At 40.9% G+C, this 24959-nt stretch overlaps 1 protein-coding gene across 1 annotated transcript in view; it reads left to right on the top strand.

Moving 5' to 3' along the window:
* Positions 1-24959, top strand: part of LOC465476 (uncharacterized) — a 323593-nt gene that overhangs the window by 248559 nt on the left and 50075 nt on the right. The window contains exons 5-6 of the mRNA XM_063803878.1: positions 11223-11538; positions 13174-13378. The gene's annotated coding sequence lies outside the window, so the exon portion shown is untranslated. The remainder of the gene's footprint in view (positions 1-11222; positions 11539-13173; positions 13379-24959) is intronic.

The raw sequence follows: 24959 nt of genomic DNA, 5'->3' as shown, positions 1-24959 counted from the left end.
TGGCGAGGCTGGTCTCGAACTCCTGGCCTCAAGTGATCTGCCTGCCTCAGCCTCCCAAAGTGCTGGGATTATAGGCGTGAGGCACTGCACCCGGCCTGTTTTTGGTGGTGGTGGCGGTGGTGGTGTGTGTGTGTGTGTACATGTTTATCCAGCCAGCCTCTCATCCTGAGATGAGATAATTGGGGAATTCATTCGCCATCATGCATCTAATGAGTTCCTGCTGCTACACGCCTTGAAGCCTAGGATGAGGACTCACTCAGGTGCAAAGCATCTCAATTGCAAATCAACTTTTTGGCTGTTCTGAAGGATGATCATTTGTCTTTTCCATGCAAACCATGAAGCCTGTATTGGACCAGCCTATCCCTGCCTTCTTTATTTGGTGAGAATCCATGGAGCTATTTTCAGTGATACAGTGTCTTGACTGACTAAAATGTTTATATCTATATCTAAATATATGTGTATACACTTAAACCCTCTGTAGTTTAAGTCTGTGAGCCTAAATCATGTCTTAAGTAGTGTAGACATGGTGTGGTTTGATGGGATCTTAAAAGTTCAAATGGATAATTCAGAAGAATTATATATATAATATAGATTATATATACAGTCTTTTGTGTGTGTATATATGTATATACACATACACACACACATTCATAGATACATATGTGATGCTGATCAAGAATATGTGTGTGTATGTGTATATGTGTGTGTATGTGTATATATGTGTGTATATATACAATATGTATATATACATATATACACAAACAAAGGATTTTTTCCTTTGCTTTTCTGAATATGCCTAATATTTTTGAGGTTTTAAAGAGAAGAATGTGTCTATCTATATTTGTTTCTTTTTAATGGCATTTTTGATACAAGTACAAGAACATGCTATAGAACTTCAAGAGGGAGAGTTTTCTTTCCCTTGACTTTATTTTCATTTTTGAATTTTTTGAGATAGGGTCTCTCTGTGTTGCCCAGGCTAGAGTGCAGTGGCGTGAACATAGCTCACTGCAGCCTCAGACTCCTGGGCTCAAGTGAACTTCTGCCTCAGCCTCCCAAGAAGCTGGGACTATATGCATGCCACCACACCCAGCTAATTTTATTTTTTTTTGGTAAAGGCTGGATCTCACTATGTTGCACAGGCTGGTCTTGAACTCCTGGGCTCAAGAGATCCACCCGCTTGGTCCTCCCAAAGTGCTGGGATTAAAGGCATGAGCCACTGCACCCTACCTTTTTCTTGACAATAGAGTAGCTCCATGGTCATGCCTTAAGCTGCAATGCCGTTATGTCAAGTGGGGAAACCTAATGTAATCTACCTGTCAGTAAGCCTGGTCCAAGGGCAGTTGAAACGCTTGGAATCTGAGCTTTAGATTAGGGTTGGAAGTCCAAGAATGTAGAAGTGAGTCAACGCAAGCACAGAAAATGACCATCTCTCCTGGTCGACAGGCTCAGTGGGTGCCCACTTAGAAAAGACCCTCTGTCTTTATTGGGACCTTCTGTTCTGTTTCTCTCTGGGGCACAGCAAAGCTTTGCTTTCACACTGCTTTGCTTTCATACCCTCGGCACAGCACAGGTCTTGTTTTGTGGCATGCTCAGAACTGCAGACATTCCTAACATTCACAAGGAGGATGAATGAAAAATTATTGAGTTTAAAAATAAAGGCCATTCTGGAGCATGGGAAGTGGACATGGACGGAGGTCTGTGAACCCCCGGCGGCGTTCTGAATGAACCCTGTTGTTGGATTGCCGCATTCCCCTCCCCCTGCTCTTTGCTTTCTCATTGCCTGTGCTAAAAATAGCAAATAATTAGCAGTGGTCACAATGCTCGCTCTTATGCGCACCTAGTATATTTCAATCCTGCTGGAGCCCTTGTGCCATGCTCTGGTTCGAATTGGCTTTCCCATTTGGTATCCAGAGAGCTAATTCATTTTGTGGCCGCACTCCTGCATTCTTGATCAGTCTTTGACAACGAACACTGTCTGCATAACAAATGTGTCTTTCTCAGGCTACAGCAACTACAAGAATGATTAACATGAAATAAAGGCTCCAGCCGGCACGCTCTCCCCGTTCTTCCACGGGTACCACTGTTTTTATTTAACCCTGCATTTGTCAGCTCTGTGGGAAATGGTCTTTCTCTCTCTATCTCTCTTTCTCCCCCCATGCTGAGTTCAAAACTAAACAGGGGTCCCCGGCCTCCTCGGAAGCCTCAACTTCTGCGGGCTCCCTCTTGGAGAGCTGCCTGCGGCACTCTGGATGCAAATGATTATTCACTCTCTGCTCCCTGACATTTCCTCAAGCACTGCATCAAAAGGGGCTGAATCACACATCCTGTGTCTTGCAGGGAGCCCCAAGTCACCATGTTTCTCCCAGGCTGCAGGTGACATGCAGGGGAACTTGGGGAGTGTTAATTCCCTGGAAATCAAAGAGGGCAAAGCAGCAATGCTCAGGGTGGCTGGCCTTGGGAGCTTGGCCCAAGGCTGCAAATAGATTTGCAAGCCTCGTCATCCTGGCTTTTCAGCTCAGTTTCTTCGCTGGGGATGTATAGATACCCTATTCTTTACCAGAGTGTGGGTAGGTCCTGTTCCAGATAGAGGGTGTTTCCAAGACTTCCCTTTCGGGACTGCCCGCTTAGCAAGTCCTACCTTTGAAACTTTGGAGAGAGAATATTTCAGGGACGTAAGGGGGCCAGCGTGACTATAAAAAGGCATAGAAGCTTCCTTCTGCTCTGATGAGCAGTCTGTCGAGCTGTTTCCACAGCCCCCTTCTCATTTTCCCTCATTAAAACATGCCAACAGCTTCTCTTATCTGCCTCGGAATAGTCTTTTCAAAATGCATCTTTACTGGAAAAAAGAGTACTTGTAGCATGGGTTCGTGGCGGGGGGACAGGTATCTTTCGAAGCTATTAAAGCAGCACTATAGTAGACTATTGCTCATTTGCACCTCTCAAAGTCTACAAATTTTCCTAATTCAGACAGAAAACCGAGGCTTTTTACAGTCAACTGGTGAAAATGGATAGCCTTACCTGTTTCCGGGTAGGTGTCATAGTTTCTGTTTAAAGTTTCCATGTAAGTATAGACCTTGCTCTAAAGGTTCAGAAAGGAAGAGGAAGTATCAAATAGATCCTACAGTGTGCTACTGTATCTATCTGCTTGCTTGTTGACTTGTTTTTCTGTTTCTCTATTGCCTCTTCCCCAAAAAGGATTTGAGGCAAGCTCTGTAAAGATGGATGCAATGGAATCGGCACATGGCTTAAAATAAAAAGGAAATAGAAAATAAGCCAGAAATATACTATTTACAAATTCTGCCTAAGGTGAACCAACTCCCAGAAATTTAAGGAGTGCATTCATACCGTTGCAAAATATGCATATGTGAATAGTAAAGCTTCTGCAGATCCCTAAAGAATTCAGAGCAAATAATACAGCTTAGGTTAGGCTGATGAAAGCCACGGCTCAAAGCAAATGAGGATATTTCTATTGGGGGAGTCCTCTGGGAGTGAACTTTTCAAAGCACTGAGCCTAGTTATAAAAATATCTCACATGTTGTATTGTGCTCGGCAGTTACAAAGGGCTTTCTGCACAAGTTCTATCATTATTATCTATACCACTAAGTAGGTAGGGTATTTTTACCCTTAAGGTGTAGGTACAGAAACTGAGGACTGATAAATTAAAAAGCTGGGCAAAGCATCATAAATAGCAAGGAAGCAGTGAGACTGGAAATATATAGCATCTATTTCTCCTGGATTGAGAGAAAAATTAACCCAGAATTGGTGATCCAGCAATATTTGCAATAGAATAAAAATAGCCAATAACCCATATTGTCTTCCTTGTTTGTGATGAATGAAAGTATTGGTTTTCCCTCCACAGAAAGAGCTCAGATCCAATGAAGTGGCCAACACAGCATAAAGATAAAAATGTCTAAACGCTATAATTTGGTAATTATGATTCTGAATTTAACTCAAGGAAATATTCCGAGATGTGTGGAAATATTTATTGTCAAGAGTATTCATGGAGTATTATTTGTATTTCATAAAAAATGGGAAAAATCAAATGGCCCCAGATATAATGATTAAGTGCATAGTGGGCTTGTTTTATATTAAAAGATTACAAGTAGATGTTAAACTGTGTTTTCAAATAATAGTACAGGATGTGGGAAAGTGCGTATGATATAGGGTGAAGTGAAACTATTGCAAATTATAAAAGTATATATGGAGCATCAGTTCTCAAACTTTAGAATCCCCTGGAGGGCTTGATAAAATAGGTAGTGACCACCATCTGCCTCCAGAGTTTCTGATTCAGTCAGTCCAGTGTGGGGACCAAGAAACTGTGGCTTTTTTTGTTTGTTTGTTTTTTGTGATGGACTCTTGCTCTGTCACCCAGGCCGGAGTGTAGTGGCGCAATCTCGGCTCACTGCAAACTCTGCATCCCGGGTTCAAGCAATTCTCCTGTCTCAGCCTCCCAAGTAGCTGGGACTACAGGCTCCCACTGCATGCCTGGCTAATTTTTGTATTTTTAGTGGAGATCGGGTTTTGCCATGTTGACAAGACTGGTCTCAAACTCCTGCCCTCAAGTGATTTGCTCACCTTGGCCTCCCAAGGTGCTTGGTTTACAGGCATGAGCCACCATGCTGGACCTAGAAACTGTGTTTCTAATAAGTTCCTAGGTAATGTTGATGCTATGGGTTCAGGCACCCCATTGAATTAAATAGATGTGTATTAAGTGTGTGAACAAGGCCGTCCTTGCTTGCAGGATAGTGCTGTTCACACTGGCTGGTGATCGCACTCAATGGGGAACCTTTAAAAAGGTATAAATGTCCAGTGACGTTCTCCAGTGAGAATGTAAAGTGGCACAGCCACCATGAGAAAGGGTTTGTCATTTCCTCAGTAAGGTGAAAACGGAGTTACCATATGTCTTAGTCCTTTCTGGCTGCCATAACAAAATGCCATAGGCTGGGTGGCTTATAAACAGTAGACATTTCCATCTCACAGTTCTGGAGGCTCAAAGATCAAGGCACCAGCAGATCCAGTGCCTGGTGAGAACCCGCTTCCTGGTTCATAGACGGGGCCTTCTCGCTGTGTGGTGGAGAAGGCACATGTTGGAAGAGGTGAGGGAGCTCTCTGGGGCCTTTTTCATAAGGACACTAATTCCATTCATAAGGGCTCCACCCTCATCACCGCTCATCACCTCCACCCTCATCACCTAGATCATGTCCCAAAGATCTAAGTCACCTCTTATAGCTCCATCTTGGGGGTTGAGATCTCAACGTATGTATGACTTTTGGGAGGACAGAGACATTCAGTCTATGGTACCATATGAACCAGCAATTACACTCCTAGGCATATTTTATATACATATATGTGTGTGTGTGTGTGTATGTGTGTATATGTGTGTGTATATGTGTGTATCTATCTATCTATCTATCTATCTATCTATCTATCTATCTATCTATCCATCCATGCCCCAAAAGATTAAAAACAGGTATCCAAAGACATGTAAATGAATGTTAATAGCAGGGCTCTTAACAATAATCACACTTGGAAACAAACAAAATGTATATCAACAGATTAATGGATAAACAAATGTGGTACATCTATACAGTTGAATAGTATTCAGCCATAAAGAGAAATAAACTACTAGTGTATACTACAATATAGATTAAAAAATTAGACTAAGTGAAATAAGCTAGACACAAAAGACCACATATTGTATCACTCTATTTATATGATATATTCAGAATAAGAAAAGCCATAGACACGGAAAGTAAATTAGTGATTGCTGGGGTCTGAGGATGGGAGCAGGGAATGAGGAATGACTGCTAACAGGCACTGGGTTTCCTTTTGGGGTAAAGAAAAAAGTGATAGTTGCACAACACTGTGAAAGTACTAGAAGCCATTGAATTGTACACTCTAAAACAGTTAATTGAATGTTATGTACATTTTGTCTCAATATTTTAAAATGTCCAGACAGCACCCTCAAGAGATTCTGATATCATAGTTTGGAGAACAGGCATTCATCTTTTTAAAAAGCCTCCCAAATGATGCTAATGTGCAGCTGGGCTTGACTTAAAACCCCAGATCTGGTAGGATTTCAAACAATAGTCGCAAAGGCTGAATAACACTGAGTGTTTATTTGGTGTGGTTCAGTGAAGCACAAGGGAGCTTGGAAAGATGGAAAGATCAATTGCAATGGCTGGATTCTTAGCACTTTGCTAACTTTGTGTCCATGAACCAGCCACAGCAACCCTACCTGGGAGCTTGTCAGAAACAGAGACTCTCCAACCCCACCCTTGACCTCGTAACTGAGACCTACCTTTTCATAAGATCCCTGAGGTTGACATAGGCAACAAAGCTTCAGGAGCACTGGAGAGGTTGTGTAGCCTTTCCATCATTGTGTTTTAGGAAACATTATGTTGCTGAGGTACTATTGCACACCCTGAGACAAATGGCTTGTATTGTCCAAGTGGTTTAGAAAATGTTGGTTGGAAGAAAGTTAAAACATAGTCATATCTTTCAGGATCTCTCTGCATCTTTGAGAAGTTCCCATGATGCAGGTCAGGCAAGCCACAAAGTGGGGTTTAATCCCTGAGGGTTCTTGGCTGTGTCTAGGAAATAATTGAAGGGCAAGCTGGAGGTAGAAGAAAACAGCTTTATTGAAGAAGCAATGTTACAGCTCCAGCTGTGTTACAGCTCTGTGACTTTTCCTGCAGAACGGGATAACACTGTAGGCAGAGAGTGTCACATTTATGCCCACTTTTTTTGCTGTTGTTTCTGAGATGGAGTCTCCCACTGTGGCCTAGGTTGGAGTGCAGCGGCAGTCTCAGCTCACTGCCAACTCTTCCTCCTGGGTTCAAGTGATTCTCCTGCCTCAGCCTGCTGAGTAGCTGGGATTACAGGTGCCCACCACCACATCCGGCTAATTTTTGTATTTTTAGTAGAGACGGGGTTTCACCATGTTGGCCAGGCTGGTCTCAAATTCCTGACCTCAGGTGATCTGCCCACCTCAGCCTCCCAAAGTGCTGGGATTACAGGTGTGAGCCACAGTGCCTGGCATATACCCACTTTTAATTTCCTGCAGATTAAGGGGCAGTTTGTGCAGAAATTTCTAGGGAAGGGGTAGTAACTTTTGGGTCATCGGGTCATTGCCATGGAAAGGGGTGGAAACTCCTGGGTGTTGCCGTGACAATGGTAACTGACATGGCACAATGGTGGGCATGTCTGATGGAAACCTGCTTCTGCCTTGGCCCTGTTTTAGCTACTCCTCAACTTGGTCCCATGACCAAGCTTTGCCTCTGGTGTTGAGTTCTGTCTCATACCCGACCTGCACCCAGCAACTCTCCACTGAGTATTGTCTGGTTTGCTGTGCAATCACATCCCAAACTATTTGAAAAAGGAAACTCCTTTTAAAGGACCACCTCATGACCCTGAGGGACTCTAGTGATCTGCAAAGTACAATCTGGGAAATGCAGCTCCAGGATCTTCTGGGCCCACCAAGCCTCAACTAAATGTTAGAAATTATCTTGAATTTGGTGAAACTTTAAGAGCAACCCTAAATTTCAGTACCCAAAAAGATGGAGTGTGAAGCAGTGGATTTCACTGAAACCTGTATCACAAAGCAAGAGAAAATGTGGAAAAGAAGCAAAGTCCCCTGATAGCATGGCTCTTTTTCATTGTAGACCAAAAAGATTTTGAAGTTTCATCCTCAGAGTCAGGGTAACCTGAAAAGCCAAGACAGCACAACCAACATGGAGCATGTTCCTGAGAAATTCCCAACTTTCCACTCATCTCCAAACACTGTGAACTTTTCCATCTAAATTTTCCAGGTTACATTTGTCTCAACTAATGTCTGAGAAAAACTTTAAGATGTGATTTTCAAATATATCCTGAGATGACTTAACTACTGTACTAAATAAAGCTATCCAGATGAAAAAGAAAGCTTGTGAACTTGTGGAAAAAGCTTCAACTATTGCCCTTCTAATCAGATCAACAGACTTGTCTTTTTTTGTCTTTTTGTTTTTTTTGAGACAGAGTCCCACTCTGTCACCCTAGCTGGAGTGCAGTGGCTTGATCTTAGCTCACTACAACCTTAATGTCCTGGGTTTTTTGTTGTTGTTGTTTGTTTGTTTGTTTTAATTTTCTGCTGTAGAGATGGGGTCTCACTTTATTGCTCAGGCTGGTCTGGAACTCCTTGGCTCAAGTGATCTACCCACCTCGGCCTCCCAAAGTGCTGGGAATACAGGCATGAGCCACTGTGCCTGACCTTCTTTTTTTTTTTTTTCCTTGTCTGTATTTCTCTGAAAGTCAGATAATCCATACTGAAATTTGTTTTTCTGGGAATGGCTGGAAATATCAACATAATTTTTAAACTGGTGCAATCTATTCAAAAAGTTAGGTGGATGGGGACCTCAGAGTTGAAAGATGAATATGGTTATAGTGTTGAGGTGTTGGAGAATGATTTTCTCTGTTCTGTGTCTCAGTCTGTTAATATGAGTTTATAGATGAGCTGCTGACTCTGCTTGTAGCCCCTTAAACCAAAGGTGCCCTTAGCTTTCACGTCTGCTGAAGACTCAGGAATTGATTAACATAATTATTTTGGAAAACTGAGGAAAAATTTATTTCATTGTAATATAGGAAAAAAAAGAATTTCCAGCCCAAGCCCACATTTCTGAATTCAGTTAATTTCCCTAGATTTAACTGCTACATAAAACAAGTGATTCACAAGCAAATTGTGCTAATAAATGAGGAGACAAAAGCAAATGAATGCAAGAGGAGTGATGTGCACTGTGATTAGGATACAAGGCATTGCCCCAAACGTTTTTTAAAAAGATTTTACTGAGGGAAAAAAATAACATCTGTGGTTTTAATTCCTGAATAGAAAACAAATGTCAAGGTAGTTTCCATCCACATTTCACTTGGTTCTGCATCACCAGAATGGTGCAGGATCTTTTTGTTGAGGGTTTGGAGGGACTAGAAAACTACAACCTGAGGGCTGAATCCAACCTATACCACCTGGTTTTATAAATAAAGTTTTATTGACACACAGCTACACCCATTCATTTACAGATTGTCTGTGGTTCCCTTAATGCTACAACGGCAGAGTTGAACGTTTGCAACAGAGACCAGAAAGGCCTAAAATACCTGGGTCTTTGCAGAAAAGTCTGCCAATCCCTGGCCTTGAGTAATTCTGTGTATTAAGTCATTTATGTACACATTTCATGATCCGGAGAGTTTAATGCCGAAGAAGAACAATATCAGATCCATCTGTGATGTCAATAAACATAAGCCAACAAGTAACTATTGAGTTTTCTTAACTCTTACAACCCAATTCTGAGAATCTATTATGTGGAAGGCAAGGTGAGGGTTAGGAAGATGAGGAAAACTGTTCTTGCCTTTAAAATGGTCTAATGGGTGAGAGGCAAATGACTACTAATTTGAGTTGCGGACATGCTCCAAAAGAGATATTCACGAAGTTCTATATTGGGTGATGGATTAAAGAGGAATATAACCAAAAGCAGTCCAGTAGTTGCACAAGACTTCCTAAGGGCAGTGGTGTTTGGGGTAGTCTTCAAAAATGAAATGCATAAAAAGGAGATAATTCCAGCGTCCAAAGAAAGGAAGCTGGTCAGAAGGCCATGGACGTGCAGGTGTTGAAGTAGATCTATTAAATGGGTTTCTGGAGCAGAACAAGACTTCTAGGTGGCACGTTTCTTTCCATGGGGTCATCTCTCTGTGCACTTCCTGTGACTGTGCAATTCCCCAGGGCTCTGAGCCTGGTATGTGTGTCAGAGAGCAGTGGGAAATAAGGCAGATAGGAATGAACTTGAATGGGGGCAGATTTTACATTCCTGACTGAGGAGTTTGCATAGAACTCAGAGGAAGAGTTTCAGAGAGTGAAGCAACAACTTATTTGGAATGATTTAACTTTTCTATATGACTGAGTTGGATTAGAAGGGGGAGAGGTTGACTTCTTCTTCTGTCAGGGAAATTTTCCATCTCATGGTGACTTCTGTCATGAGATGATAGGGTGTCATCATCTTTTCCTCATCATTTGAAACATAATGAGAGATATTTGCTTTCAGATGGGTCTTCTCTTCAAATTCACCAGGCAGCCCAGCATTGCATATCTGTCGGTCAGGTTCTGAATAATTTGTTGGCTTTCTATTCTTAATGCAGATGGGCACCATGTGGATGAATTGGTGGTGTGAAACGCTGTTTGGGAGGAAACAGCCCCAGCCCAAAGCCGGCAATCCTATGTATCTCCTTTCTTGCTGGCCTATCATAGGACAGGTGTGTTTCTTACAGGTTAGTTTGCATTAGAGAATGTGCGGCTGTGTGATGTGTGCTGACTTTCTGTAGATACCCAGGCAGCAGGTCATGGATCCATCACAAAGCCATAAAAAGACAAAAAACAAAAAACAAACAAAAAAACCAAGGCTTCTGGCTCCATCCCTATCTGCCTGCATGGTTTTGACAAATTATCTTACCCCATTGGGTCTGTGGTTTCTTAACTCTGAAACAAGGGGTCAGCAAAATATTTTCTGCAAAGGGCCAGATAATAAATGGGTTCAGCTTTTTAGGCCACAGCATCTCTGTTGCATCTACTCAACTCTGCCATTGTAGAAGAAAAGCAGCCACAGACAGGCATGCAAATGAATGTGTGTGGCCAGATTTGGCCAGCACAATGCAGTGCATCCACCCCTGGACTAAATAACTCCTCCGGCTCTAAGAAGATTGTATGATGGGAAGTCAAGAGTAGAAAGAAACACAGAATGTGCTTGAGCTTTTCATTTTCTGTAATGGGAGAGAGCTCCTTTTTGTAGAGGGAAAGGCTCTGAATGGGGCCAGAAACAAAATGAAAATGGAACTCCATTGTGGGAAGGGGTTCATTTAAGTCGCCCTAGTCACCTGTCCTTGAAGCTTGTCATGACTGAAACAGACTGTAGGGCTTTGCAGACCATCTGCAGAACAGACTGCTTGCAATTTATCCCCCGTTTAGGTTGTTCAGACCCCACAGTGCAAACAGACCCCAGCACATGACTGTAAACAGTTTCTTTATATTAATATTTTCTCGCCATCAAAATTGCTATTTATTTAAGTACGACTGAGAGCCCAGGCGCTAGGCTCACCCAGAATCCAGTCCAACAGACTTGATGAGCTTGTGATTGTGCTATAAAGCAGCTCTCTAAGCAATAGGAAGATGCAGCAATGATAACGTACCTTTGCAATTTTCTCAGATACAACAAAGCTTTAAAGCACGAAAAAGATGAACTCGAAACACCAGTGACTGGAGGAACCATGACAACACAAACAAGAAGGAAACAAGAAAGAAAAAGCATAATCCTGGTTTTTGTGTTCTGAATTGTGGATTTGAAATTGAGGCTCCCGTGGCTGCTGACAGCCTGCCTTGATGCTGCTGATGTCTGGGTGATGAACAGTCATGGGTTTCCTCCCACCTGCCTCTGTGGATTAATGAAGAGCAAGGCAGGAATGGCAGACCTGCCATCTGGAGTGACCTTACCTGATAAGATTGTTCTGCCTTGCCCGCCAAAGGTGAGGAGGGCTTTCAGGATGCAGGAGACTGTTTTCCCCACACCTTAATGAGAAAAATTGACCTGTTTATTCACCAGCTGTCTTCTTTGTTTCTAATCCAAGCAATTGCTGCAAAATCTTTTTCACTTCTTCCATGTTGAAATTGAGCAGAAAGCCCCTCGAGTGGCTTATCTTTGGCAGACAACAAGGAATCAGGTTGGAGGAGTCACACAGACTCGCTGGGAGACACATGGAATGGGAGACCAGCAAATATTTACACACTGTGTTCAAGATCCATTCTTAGAAGTGTGAGCATAATTTATGTGACATTTCGAGCACTGTGCCAGTGAGCGCCTTCTCTATGTACAAAATGTGCTACTTTCGTTGTGGCTGTATCACTTTTGGTGGAGTGCAGCCTTTGTGAGTTTCAATGGTATGGCGGCCTTTTCTCTGGGGCAAGAGTAAACACCACCACGGAAAGCTATTGTTTGTGAGCTAGTGTTTTCTCTATAAAACTCGTAAAAGTGTGTTCTACCTGTTGTGAACTTCTTGCTGAAAACTGTTTACTTTTGGAATATGCATATATGTTCATAAAAAGGGAATGAAATCTATTGGGGCCCCCAAACGATGACAGAAATCAGAATGTTAAAATAACTCCAGCAATCTAGATATTTCCTGTAAGTTTTCTGTGAATTCTGGATCTTACAATTTTTAAAAGACTTTAATTTTTTTTTCTTTTCAAGTCTCCCTCTTCACAGAATGGATCTTGCAATTTTTAATATCTAAAAGAATTCTATAGATAATAACAGCCAACATCAATAGCCTCCACAGTATTCAAAGGGCATGATATGTATTTACTTACTTAATTTTCCCTACAATCCTGAGTCCGAAATTATCATTATAACCATTGTAGCTAACATACCCAAGCACACACAGAAATTAAGTGGTAAAACCGTTGAGTTCAGGCACTGTACTTCAACTGCGTGTTCTTAAATCCTATGCTACATTTGGCAGAACTGTGGTTTGTCCACCTTGGCACCAGTGACATTTGAGGATGGATGAATCCTTGTTGTCTAGGGCTGTCTCGTGCACTGTAGGATATTCAGCAGCATCCCTGGCCTCAACCCATCAACTGCCAGTGCCATCCCCACAACCCCTCACTGTAACAACCCCAAATGGCTCTAGAATGGCCAGATGTCCCCAGGGAGAACAAAATCGCCCCTGGTTGAGAACCACTGGGTAGAGCTACATAAAATTCCAACATTGGATTATTCTTAACCTGCAAAAGTGGCAATTTCAATTGAACTTTGTCCAATTGAAGTCTGTTCCTGGTCAAGCTTCCCTGATAGACTAGTTTTTCAGATGGGTTCAGAAGGGTGTTGAGTACATGGGAAACGAGAGATCTGGAAGGGCTTTGCAAACCCCAAAACTCCAGTATGTGTAGCAGTCACAGAGACACCCCAGATTCGGAATAGACTGAGATGAGAACCAAGGAACTGATGGAGTTTGAAATTACTTCACTTTAAAGCACACGTGCAGGTTAATTGCTGACAAAGAAAGTTGCAGGTGGGCATGGAAAGCTGGAGAGGGGTTCAATGCAAAGTTTCTTAAAGGCTTAAACCAGTAAAACTCGAATCCCATTCCTCATTCTCCAAGGAGCCCACTCCATTATGAAAAAGAACTTCAAGCAAATTTGACTCTTTCTTCACTGAGTTCTAACATACTCCAGACCTGTATTGTGGAAGCTCTTCCTAAAGTCCATTTGTGTGGAATGACTGCGCTGCTATATCCCATCGTGGGCAAAGGATACCTGCTATGAAGGGCGAACTGGCATCAAGCCTAAGTCTTCATTAAGAGCAAGGTAAGACCATTAAAATGTGTTTTTATTTCTGTATGGCCATGTATTCCACATTCGCCAGCGACTAATGAGGAAGATAAAATAGAAAGCAGCTCCCCTTCTGTGAGGTGTCCATTCAGGACATTGCAGGGCCTCATTAATGAACTAGTGCTGTAATAAAGCAGAAATATACAAATGGCAGCACTGACACCCATAAGCCCTTCCTCTGGCAGGTGCTTTACAAACAGTAAGGGAACTGGCTCTCCTTTTGTTAGCAATAGACCCAAACGCATGCCATGGTTGACCAGATTCTTTGTGTATCGTTAGCTTAGCTACGCTAAATAATTCCACTAAATAATTCCACCGCCTTACAAGGCTGGGCCTATTCAATGCATTAGGGTACAATTTTTCTAGTTATGAATGTCACCTTTTAAAATATGGAAAATACAAAGTTAAGAAAAACCTTGCAAATTCTTATCAACTTGCCATCACTTCTTACAGTTTAAAAAATTGGTATGGACCATTTTAATTAATGTGACATGTGTGTTTGTCCATCTCATTAAAGGTCCTTTTTGGGTTGCTATTGTTGCTGGTAGCTTTATTCTTTTATTTTAATTAAACATTTTATTTTGAGATAATTAAAGTCATGTAGTTGTAAGAAAGAATACAGAGGGATCCTGTGTATTTTAGTACACATTTACATGATGTTCTTGAAATGGCAATACTATAGAATTGCAGAACAAATTAGTGCATGCTGAAAATTAAGGAGGGGAGGGCAGGAAAAAAGTGAGTATGGCTTTAAAAGGACAACATGAGAGATCTTTGTGTGGATAGAAATATCCTATATCATGATTACATCAATTACAGTATCTTGGTTGTCATGTTGTACTAAAATTTTATAAAATGGTACTATTCCTATTTTGGATATCTATAGTGTTTTAGTTTATGTCTTTGCGTAACCTTCCTTAGTAATTTCTCTAGATGCTGTATAATATATTCATAACTATCACAGTCTACTGATGTCACCATTTTACCACTTCTAGTGAATGTAAAAACATCACTTCCCTTTACCTTCCCCCATTTATAATTATCTTAAGTATTTTTCCAGCAGATGCATAGAACCACATCAAACAAATGTTCTAATTTTTGGTTCAACCCTCAAATATGGTTTAGAGTATCCCAGATAAGAAGGAGAGCATATTTATTTACCCATAGTTTTGCATATTGATTTTCCTTCCTGGCACTCCAAGATTTATTCTGTTATCATTTTCCTCTATATAAAGAACTTCTTTAAACCATTTGTTCTAGGATAGGTCTGCTGTTGACAAATTCTCTTAGATTTTCTTCATTGGAGAACGTCCTGATTTCCCTTTCATTCCTAAAGGATATTTTTACTGGATATAAAGTTCTGGGTTGACAGTTTTTTTTTTTAAGCATCTGAAAAATATTGTGCCACTTCCATCTGTCCTCCATCAATTCTGGTAATGAATTTGCTATTACTTGAATAATATTTTTCCCTAGAGGTAAGGTGTTGCTTTCTGTGGCTGCTTTCAAATTTTTTGTGTGTGTTTGGTTTCCAGGAGTTTCATTAAGAAGTGTCTTGGCATGGATTTCTTGAGATTTACCCCGTTTGGCCTTCACTCAGTTTTTTGAATCTGTTTGTTTATGTCTCTTGGCAAACTTGGGAATTTTTTGGCTACCTTTTCCTTGAGTACTTTCTCAGCCCCAACCTCTTTCTCTTCTTTTTCAGGCATTTAGCTAGTTGTTTTATCCCTAATTGTTAATTACAGCTCACATTGCATGCCCAAAGAGGGAGGCTAGGGCTGGGTGGACTTTCTATGATCTTTCTGTATAAAATATTTTGCTATCACATCTCAGTCATTTCTCACTAATGTTTTTAAGGTTTATTGATAACATTGCTTATTAGTGATTTCAGATGAATTTTAGAAAGAAAATCTGACAAGTTCCTGAAAATATTTACTAAAGTTTCTAATTGTCATTGTAGAAATCGACATGATAGTATGAAAAATGGACATAATTAAAATATTTGTAATTTGAATCCTGTGACGTGATTTGTTTATCCTGTTTATGCAAGTCTAATTTTATATTGCTCAGTTTCAAGCAGTTTAACTTAAGGCTTTACGATTTTCTAGACAGGTTTTACATATTTCTTGTTAAGGTTAGTTCTAGGTATTTTCAGGGCTTTCTTTTTGTTGTTGTTGTTGGTTGGTTTGTTTGTTTGTTTGTTTTTTGAGACAGGGTCTGGCTCTGTTGTCCAGGCTGGAGGGTAGTGGCGTGATGTTGGCTCACTGCAACCTTTGCCTCCTGGGCTCAAGCCATCCTCTCGCCTCAGCCTCCCAAGTAGCTGGGACTACAGGTGCACACTACCACACCCAGATAATTTTTGTAAATTTTTTTTTTTTTTTTTTGGTAGTGATGCAGTTTCACCACGTTGCCCAGGCTGGTGTCAAACTCCTGGGCTCAAGTGATCCTCGTGCCTCGGCCTCCCAAATTGCTGGGATTACAGACGTAAGCCACCACACCTACCCATATTTTCAGCTTTAATTGATATTGGGATAGGTCCTTTTCAGATAATATTTTAAAACTAGTTTTATTGTGTATATGGAAATCCTGTTGCTTTCTTATATTTATTTTACATTTAGCCATTTATTAAAATTTGTAATTAATTGCTAGTTGTTTATCAGTAGTAGTCAATATTTTTTCAGTATGTTCCTTGTGGATTTCTTACCTCCTACCACAGATGCCCAAATTTTAGCCACAAAACAGATTCAGGCATATTCTGAAATATGCCTAATAAATAAACTTGCCCATAGTCAATAATTTTGATGAATGTTACATTTAAATTCATCACGTGCTGATTCACATTCATCGTATTGTACTAAAGGCTTTGAGAAGTCCTGCATTTAAGGGTCCAACTAGCCTTGTTTAACCCACTGTTTCTGACATGCAAGCCATACATATCAAAAACCCATGGAAAATACATAGAAACCCTACATACACTGCACTTGTAGACAAGTGTTTATAGTCTTAAAATGTAAAGAAATCTTACAAAGCAGGACCAACATGATAAATTCCCACAATAGAAAGATAGGGAACTGACAGAAGAAACCCACATGGCCAATAAGCCATTTTCACTCAGCAAATTCACCAGACCACAGTTATGTCCAGGGTGGCCTTTGTTTCTGATATTCCATTTCAACAGCTGCCTTGCACTGAAATTTGAATTCTTTATAACCCGGGCTGCCAAGACCACGATGGGGTGTCTTCTGCTTTGCCTCCTTCTTTGCAAAGCAGTTAGCCCCATCAATCCGATTCTCTGTCGACTTAGCAGGGATCTCTCTGCCTTTACCATCCTATTTCGTGATGCCAGCATGGTTTGATTACTTTCTGAAGGTCAAGCAAACCAAGGGGTTATTTCCCTGGTTAAAATCCCTACTGGATATGAAGATGAAAAATTTGCTGCACTCTAGATGAGTGAGAAAAATAGATATGGATTATTTTCTAGCTCCCAATGCTATGATAAAGGGTTGAAACAATTCTAGAAAGAGAAAGACACCAGCCAATAATTTTTAGTTGTTTGTTGGTTGAAAACATAAATCTCTATGTAGGAAAACATTATGGTGCCAGTTCAGAACCCCTGGTTCTTATAAACACCCTTGCTGCTGAACAAGGTATCTATGCCTTTTCTGCTTTTCTAAAGGATAATACATCCAGAGGTATAAAAAGGTCCATGACCTTTGATCCATAATTAATTACTTAGAAAAATATTCACAGATGTCAACCACAATTTAGGTCAAGAACATTCACAACAATGTTATTTAAAACAGCAAAAACAACAAAAACCCCATGGTGCTCAATGATAGGGAAGCGTTTAACCAAGTTTTGATATAAACAGAGGTCATGTGGTTACATAGTCTAGGGGTCAGGAAACTTTCTCTAAGAGGCCAAAGAGTGAATATTTTAGGCTTTGAGGGACCGACGTTCTCTCTGACAATTACTCAGTTCTGCCCTTGTGTCTCAAAAGCAGCAATAGTCAATAATATGTAAAGAAATAGGTGTGGTTGTGTTCTAATAAAATTTCCTTTAAATTTGAATTTCATAATTTTAAGGTGTTATGAATTTTTTTTTGACAGTCTCACTCCATCACCCAGGCTGTAGTGCAGTGGTGCAATCTTTGCTCACTGCAACCTCCGCCTCCCGGGTTCAAGTGATTCTCCTACCTCAGCCTCCCAAGTAGCTGGGACCACAGGCACACATCACCACACCCGGCTAATTTTTGTAATTTTAGTGGAGACGGAGTTTCGCCATGTTGGCCAGACTGGTCTCGAACAACTGGCCTCAACTGATCCACCCACCTCGGCCTCCCAAAGTGCTGGGATTACAGGCAGGAGGCATCGTGCCTCCCTGAAATATTATTTTGTATTTTTATTTTTAAAAGCTATTTCAACATGTAAAAGCCATATTTAGCTCATGGGCAGGGGGACACTGTTTGGCCATGGGCTGTGGTTTATTAATACTGGCATAGCCACTAAAATCATATTTTCAAATGCTATTTCACATGATAATATGCTCACAATATAATATTGAATGAAAAAAAGTAGAACCTGAAATTATTTTTAGAGTATGCCCTTATTTTAAAAGAAGAAAGGAATATAAGAAGAACTAGAAAGAATATCCAAAAGCATTAAAATGTTTTTCTCTCCAGGGTGGCCTCTGAATGATTTTTACTCCCTCTGTGTGCTTTTCTGTGTTTGCTAAATGCTTTACAAGGAGTATTATTTTTACAATAAGGAACGTTACTTTAAAACATACTGTTCTTTAAAAAATCATTCTCAAGCTGGTTCATTCTCCTGCTATTTTAAGTATTCATTTTCCTTATTTTGAAATTTATTTCTTCTGCCTGTCATCTGTTTCCTTCCTTCAGAGATGTTTGTCATTTATTTTCAGAAATCCTTCACTCATTTCCTCACTCATTCTTTCTCTTTTCTCCACTCCCTGGAACAATCTTTGTCACGTATGACATTTTTCAAAGTTCTATTCTGAGCCAACAGCAGAAAAAATATTAAACATATTCATTATACTGAAAATGAAGGTAGAAAAGTGTGCTTTCCTTTCAAAGCCACTGATAGTAATTTTAACATCTTGGGCATCGAGCAATCCCTCAATGTTGTAACTGTGATGTTTTCAACAGAAAACTGAACCAGACTGAAGACAATTAAAAATAGGTTTATCTTTAACGTACACTGAATTCTATATAGACCATTGGGTCAAGATTCTCTCATCATAGGCGCAGGAAGTATGGCTTTATTTTATTTTATTTTGAGACAAGATCTGCTCTGCGGCCCAGGCTGGAGTGCAGTGGTATGATCTCGGCTTACTGCAGCTTCGACCTCCCTGACTCAATCCATCCTCCCGCCTCAGCCCCTGGAGCAACTGGGACTATAGGTGTATGCCACGTCACCCAGCTGATTTTTGTATTTTTTTGGAGCGATGTGGTTTTGCCATGTTGCCCAGGCTGATTTCAAACTCCTGGCCTCAAAGCCATCCACCCTTCTCAGCCTCCCACACCTGTGCTGGGATTACAGGCATGAGCCACTGCGCCTGGCCAGGTGCAGGAAGAATGCTTTAAGTGGCTTGCCTTTTCTTGACGATATTCTCATTTGACTCATAAAGAGTGTACAAGGACTCCCCTTATATCCCAGGTATTCTCATTAATGTAATCGTTCCTCTTCTGCTGCAGATGCCCAACCGTCACCACAGCCATGAAGAGAAGGCAATGCGGCTGCTGTGCTGGGTGCCTTGCTTTTATTTCAAACCCATCAGCATCTCAATCCTGTTCTTTAAGAAAAATCCTATTAGGATTCTTTTTTTTAACATTCTGTATCTATTAATTTGCATGGCTGCTCTTCACTGAGTGTGTATTTTGCAAAGGGCACTGTTTTAAAGACTAGAAATGACAAGGTGGCAGCCCTATGTGAGCAAATGAGCTATAATTAATGAAGGAAGATAGGGCTTCAAGCCAGAGAGGCAATAGTACTGTCAGCATTAAGCATTGGGGTGTGGCCATGTGTAAAGGAAATAGTCCAAGTGTTCACAAAGGGGTCAGAAAATAGTGTCAAGGAGGTTGCAAATGAGGAAGAATGCCAGGGTCCTATTCTTAGTGGAGCCAGGTAACTGCTAGATGCTTTGCACATTCCTTGTCATGAAAACCATGCGGGGTAGATGCTCTACAGAGTGTAAGTCCCTTGTCTTTTATGCCACGTGGGGAGAGATTATGAAGGAAGAGGAAATAAGACCGTACAGGAATAATGCTAATTCCACAGGGCTTATACAAATCCATCCCATACCATGTGCCGTCCTAGGCACTTGACATGCCCTATCTCATTGAATCATCTAAACAATGCTATGGGGTTAGAACTGGCTCTAACCTGATCTTGAGATGAAGGAACTGGGTCCTGGAAAAAACAAACAAACAAACAAACACTAACTTTCTTCGATCATACAGCTAGTCAGTGGTGGAACCAGTACCCAAGTCTACTATAGCTGTTCTCATCCACACACAGTAAGAATTATGTAGTCCACAACCTTAAAATATGAATCAAACACAGCTTCAATCTTATTATTCCATTAAAATGTATGTAAGTCTGATCTGCTAATGATCCTAAATCATTACCATATGACAAGTGTGGACGGTAGTGATGCTTACTAATTTGATGCTAATTTTAAAAGGAAATATTCCACAGGTAGAAAAATCTCCATGTTAAAAATAAGGGAGAATAAGTTTAAGAAGAAAAAAGAATAAGAATGTCATTTTGTCCATGAAGTATGCCTGCCTCCAGGAAGAAACTTACCAGATTTTGAAAATTGGGACTGATTTTCGACGTGTGGCTCTGCAGAAGGTGTCTTTCCTGACTTTGGGTAGTTAATTGATAAAAAGTAATAAACAGGAATGCATGATTGCTTGAATGTAAAACTACCACCTGAGTACAGATAGGATGCATTCTGTATCTGCAAAAGTAGATACCCATGAACCCCACCCTGAGGAATGTGAGCGGAGTGTCTGGTTTAACAAGAGCAATATCTTCACCAGCTTTTTGGCAGTCTGGTAACGTGTGATCCTGCCTTGCCAAAGGGCTGAGGCTTGCTTTTCACATCAACATCATATTCAGGCCATAAAACTACAGTGGGCTGAGGCTAGACAGAGCCTCCAGGGCTCAAAAGAAAAATCAAATCTTGATGCTCAACCCAGAGAATGGCTGACAGATGGGAGTGGGACAAATTCACTCCCAGTTGAGAAAAGAGGGACAGCTGAACAAATTTCAGCACTCTCCCTTCATACATACAAGTTAACTGACATGGAGGCTGTCTTGACTCTGCTCCTGAATACTTTGTAGAAAGATGGCATTGCCTTGCAGTTGGATCTGCCAACCTCCAGTAATTCACATTAAAGAAAAAAAAACCTAAATAAATAATAGATCAATAAAGAAAATTCAGCAACACACAGGGAAGAAGTGGGAAGGCTCTGTCACCATGGCAATGTGCTTTTGGCCACTTCCCTCTGAATTGACAGCTAGGGTGCCATGATATCGAGGGCATGCAGACTGTTGCAGACTGCTAGCGAGCACTGCTCCATGTTGCTATGGCGAATGAGAAGCGTCCACAATGCCACAGAGCTTGTTGGCAGCATCGTTGTAAACAAACACGATAAGGCCAGTACTTTTGCCAACAGAATTCATGAGAGTATGTTGCATATTCATCTCTCCTAGAGCTGGGGAACACGTCCTGAGGCAAAGGAAAAGATCAGAATAAAACCATGAAAGCAACCTAGAAAATTACCTACACACTAAAGTGCCAACATACTCAATGCCAGTGCTTCCCAACCAAGGTTGATTTTGCCTTCTGGGGGACATCGGACCATATCTGGAATCATTTTTCGTTTTCACTACTTGGGGAGAGGTGCTACTGGCATCTGGTAGGTAGAGGTCAAGGTGCTGCTAAACATCTTACAATGCACAGGACAGCTCCCTACAGCCAAAGATTATATGGTCCCAAATGTCACCAGTGTTGAAGTTGAAAAACCCTGCTCTCTGCAGAGAACCTTTCAAGAGAACCAGCTGTAAGAAGCTTGATGTTAGAATCTACTTTCTATAAATTCATGGCATAACGGATGAAGCACAAAAATCTTGACTGGGGAAAGTGTCAACAAGAAAACAAATGAAAAATAAAGGAAAATGTCGCACTTGTGTCAACTCCCACTACAGTTCCTAAAGGTGCTGAAAAATGTAATGAAGCTGATTGCACAGAAATCAGATTGATGACCCAGGAAAACAAGGGAACAGCTGACTCTTTGGGCTCCCATGAAATGACAAGATGTATGTATTTCTAAAATTTCCTTTTATAATATGGAATGCTATGTTTGTCAGAGAGTGTCTAAGTAGGGAAGCTCACAGCCAAGAATCAGGCTGTCATTTCATAGGATCTGTCCTCTGATTAGCAGGGGTGAACACCTTTTGCAGGGCCAGGGACTAGTTGTGGTTTCATCTCTCCACCCAGAATCTCTGTGTGATGCTTCTTTTTGGAACCTGCCACTTGGCCAGTAATCATAGCCTACATGTGCAGCAATTTTATCACTCTGGCCGAAGGCTGTGCCACAGGGCTGGATTCTGCATTTCATCATGTCTTTCTGCTTGCCTTCCACACGTTGATGAGGCAGGTCTCTTCAACTTTGCACAGAGCAACTGTAGTGATTTGGCTGCCATCTTGCACATGATTTGTCTGATTCAGAGCCAGTTGGTTCTGAGGGCTCTGCCTTAATACAGGTGGATGGACACTACTCTAGAAATGTGTCTGTAAGTCTCCCTTTTCTGTACTAGGATTGACTAGAAAGATGGTAGAAAATCCATGTCAGGTCTTTGTCTCATAATCACACAGCCCATCATCTAATATTACCTTGGTTGCATTAAGAATGTTTTGCAAAATGTCTGTTCTGGCGGCTAACTGAGCCAAGGATGAGCTTCTTTTCAATGCTTACTTTCACTTTTTTGTTTGTTTTGAGACAGAGTCTCGCTCTGTCACCTAGGCTGGAGTGCAGTGACGCCATCACAGCTCACTGAAGCCTCAACCTCCTGGGCTCAAACGATCCTCTCATCTCAGTGTCCCAAGTATCAGGGACCAGAGGTGCATGCCACCATGCCCAGCTAATTAAAAAAATTTTTTGTAGAGACTGGGTATCACCTTGTTGCCCAGGCTGGTCTTGAACTCCTGGGCCCAAGTGATTCCCCTGCCTTAGCCTCCCAAAGTGCTGTGATTACAGGAATGAGCCACTGCACCCAGCCTACTTTTATTTCATTACTGCTTAACCAAGGTAGCTTGACACTGATATATTTTTTTGAAGATATTTCTCTGAGAAATGAGTATATTGTCCCAACCATCTTTAAATTTACACAATTATTTTCCACAACAGTTCATGGGAAATGTGTCTCTCAGTGCATCCCCATAGAAAATAACTCTTAATGATCCACATCGAAACGATATCCATTTGAGGGAATTGACAGCATCTCATGTCACTAAGACAAATCACACGTTGAAGCATTGGGTCTCACTAGAAAGTGATTATACTGAGTTGAATGCTAGTACACAGAACTTACAGAAAAGGTGGCAGCACAGACTTACTGTTCAAAACAAGATCTGCCTACCAACATTTCACGACATATTGCTTAGTGAAAACTGAAATGCATAATTTCGGCATTAAGAGACATATGTAAATCAACTTCCATTGTTTTCCTGCCCAGTGACATCTCTCTCTATTGTTCACATTCAAATGAATGTGTCTGAATTTAAGGGGCTACCATTTTCTGCATAACCTTGTTCAGACTTTTTAATTCATAAATCAAAATGAAAACTATATAGCGCATTGCATCTCTTGCAAAAACACTTATCACACTCATCGTTTCTCCTTGAGTTTTCTTCCAGGGGAAAAAAATAATTTATCTCTGTTGTTGATAAAATTTGACCTTATCAATATATCTAGTTCCTGATGGTTTTCCCCATCCAAGTCAGCCTTACTACTTGTTTCAACCTCCCACCCCCACACCCATGAAAACTATCTTCTTTTCCTTCCATTTTTCATCCAAAGTTTTTCATTTCAGCTTTCTTCTCCCTAGCACTATGGATTCCCTTAACCCTCATTTCTGTTTCCTCTGCCTCGTAAATTTCTTGACCCTGGCTGAAAATATGTTCACTATATTAATGGCTAGAGAACCAATTAGCTTCTCAGACTCTAACTGCTCAGTGTTTGTAGGGGTCAGGGATCATCCGGCTTTATCTACTTCCAATTTACATGAACCCAATGCCACCAGCAATCCTGCCCACAATGATCCACTTTTGTGTTCCTTGGGGTAGTAATTCTAAATCCTTATCACTTTGCTGAAGGCATTCTCACCTCCTCCGTCTTCTCTCTGCTCTGCTCTCAGGATAATCTATTCTTTACTTCAGAGGGAACATAGGATCTATGTGGTGTGAGGACACTTCGTGTTTTGCAACTCACTATACCTTGTCCGTATCCCGTGATCTACAAATCTTCCCACTTGAACTCCTTCCTTCTGATCTCATGGATGAAATATTGTTCCTGTAGCCTAAGAGAAATATCCGTCTGCTGTTAAGATCTTATTTGTTCTCTTGTTTATTTTCTCAGTCTTTCTTGCCATGTCTTCTGAATTTTCCCCTCTGATTATGTAATTATGTATATCTCATTCCAAAATAAAAACAACCAAATAAAACCACAGGAAACAAAATCATTTTTTAAAGGAATCTGTCTCTTCATCTGTTACGTATCTTCATCTAGCTACTGCTATGACCTCTACTCTTCATGGTCAGCCATCTAGAGTCATAATAATAATGTATATTTTCCCCACCTTTTAAAAATGACAACTGTATTGAAATATGAACCACATATCATTAATCCATTTAAAGTGTGCGATTCAGTGGCTTTTGTTCACAAAGTTGTGCAACCATCCCCACTATCTATTTCCAGAATATTTTCAGCATTCCCAAAAGAAGGCCTGTGCCCATTAACATTCATTCAACCATTTGTATGGCTGAATAGTATTCCATTGCATGTATTGACCACATTTAATTTGTCCATTTATCAGTTGATGGACATTTAGGTTGTTTCACTTTTAAGCTACTATAAGTAGTGCTACTATGAACATCCATGTACTTTTTTTTGTATAGATATGTTTTCATTTCTATTGAATATAGACCTAGGAGTGGAATTGCTGGGTCCTATGGGAACTCTATGTTTAAGCTTTTCAGGAACTACTAGACTGTTTTCTGAAACTCTTTTCCCCACCTTTTTTCCCTCCATATGCAGTCTGCTTCAACCTGTGGTCTTACTTCCTAGTTTATGGGGAATCTCTTTCTCTTGGGTTACCAGTAACCTCCATGTTGCCAAATCCACTAAGGGCTTTATAATACTTCTTTAACTTTGATCTCTGTGACTTTGACTTTCCTAATCTCTTCTCATAAAAAGCTCTGTTCCCCTTTGGTTTTCAGGACAACATTCTCATCTCCTGGGAAAGCTCTC

The sequence above is a fragment of the Pan troglodytes genome, chromosome X (genome assembly GCF_028858775.2).
Source record: "Pan troglodytes isolate AG18354 chromosome X, NHGRI_mPanTro3-v2.0_pri, whole genome shotgun sequence".
In the NCBI taxonomy this organism is placed as follows: Eukaryota; Metazoa; Chordata; class Mammalia; order Primates; family Hominidae; genus Pan; species Pan troglodytes.
This window is presented reverse-complemented; position numbering and strand designations above follow the sequence as displayed.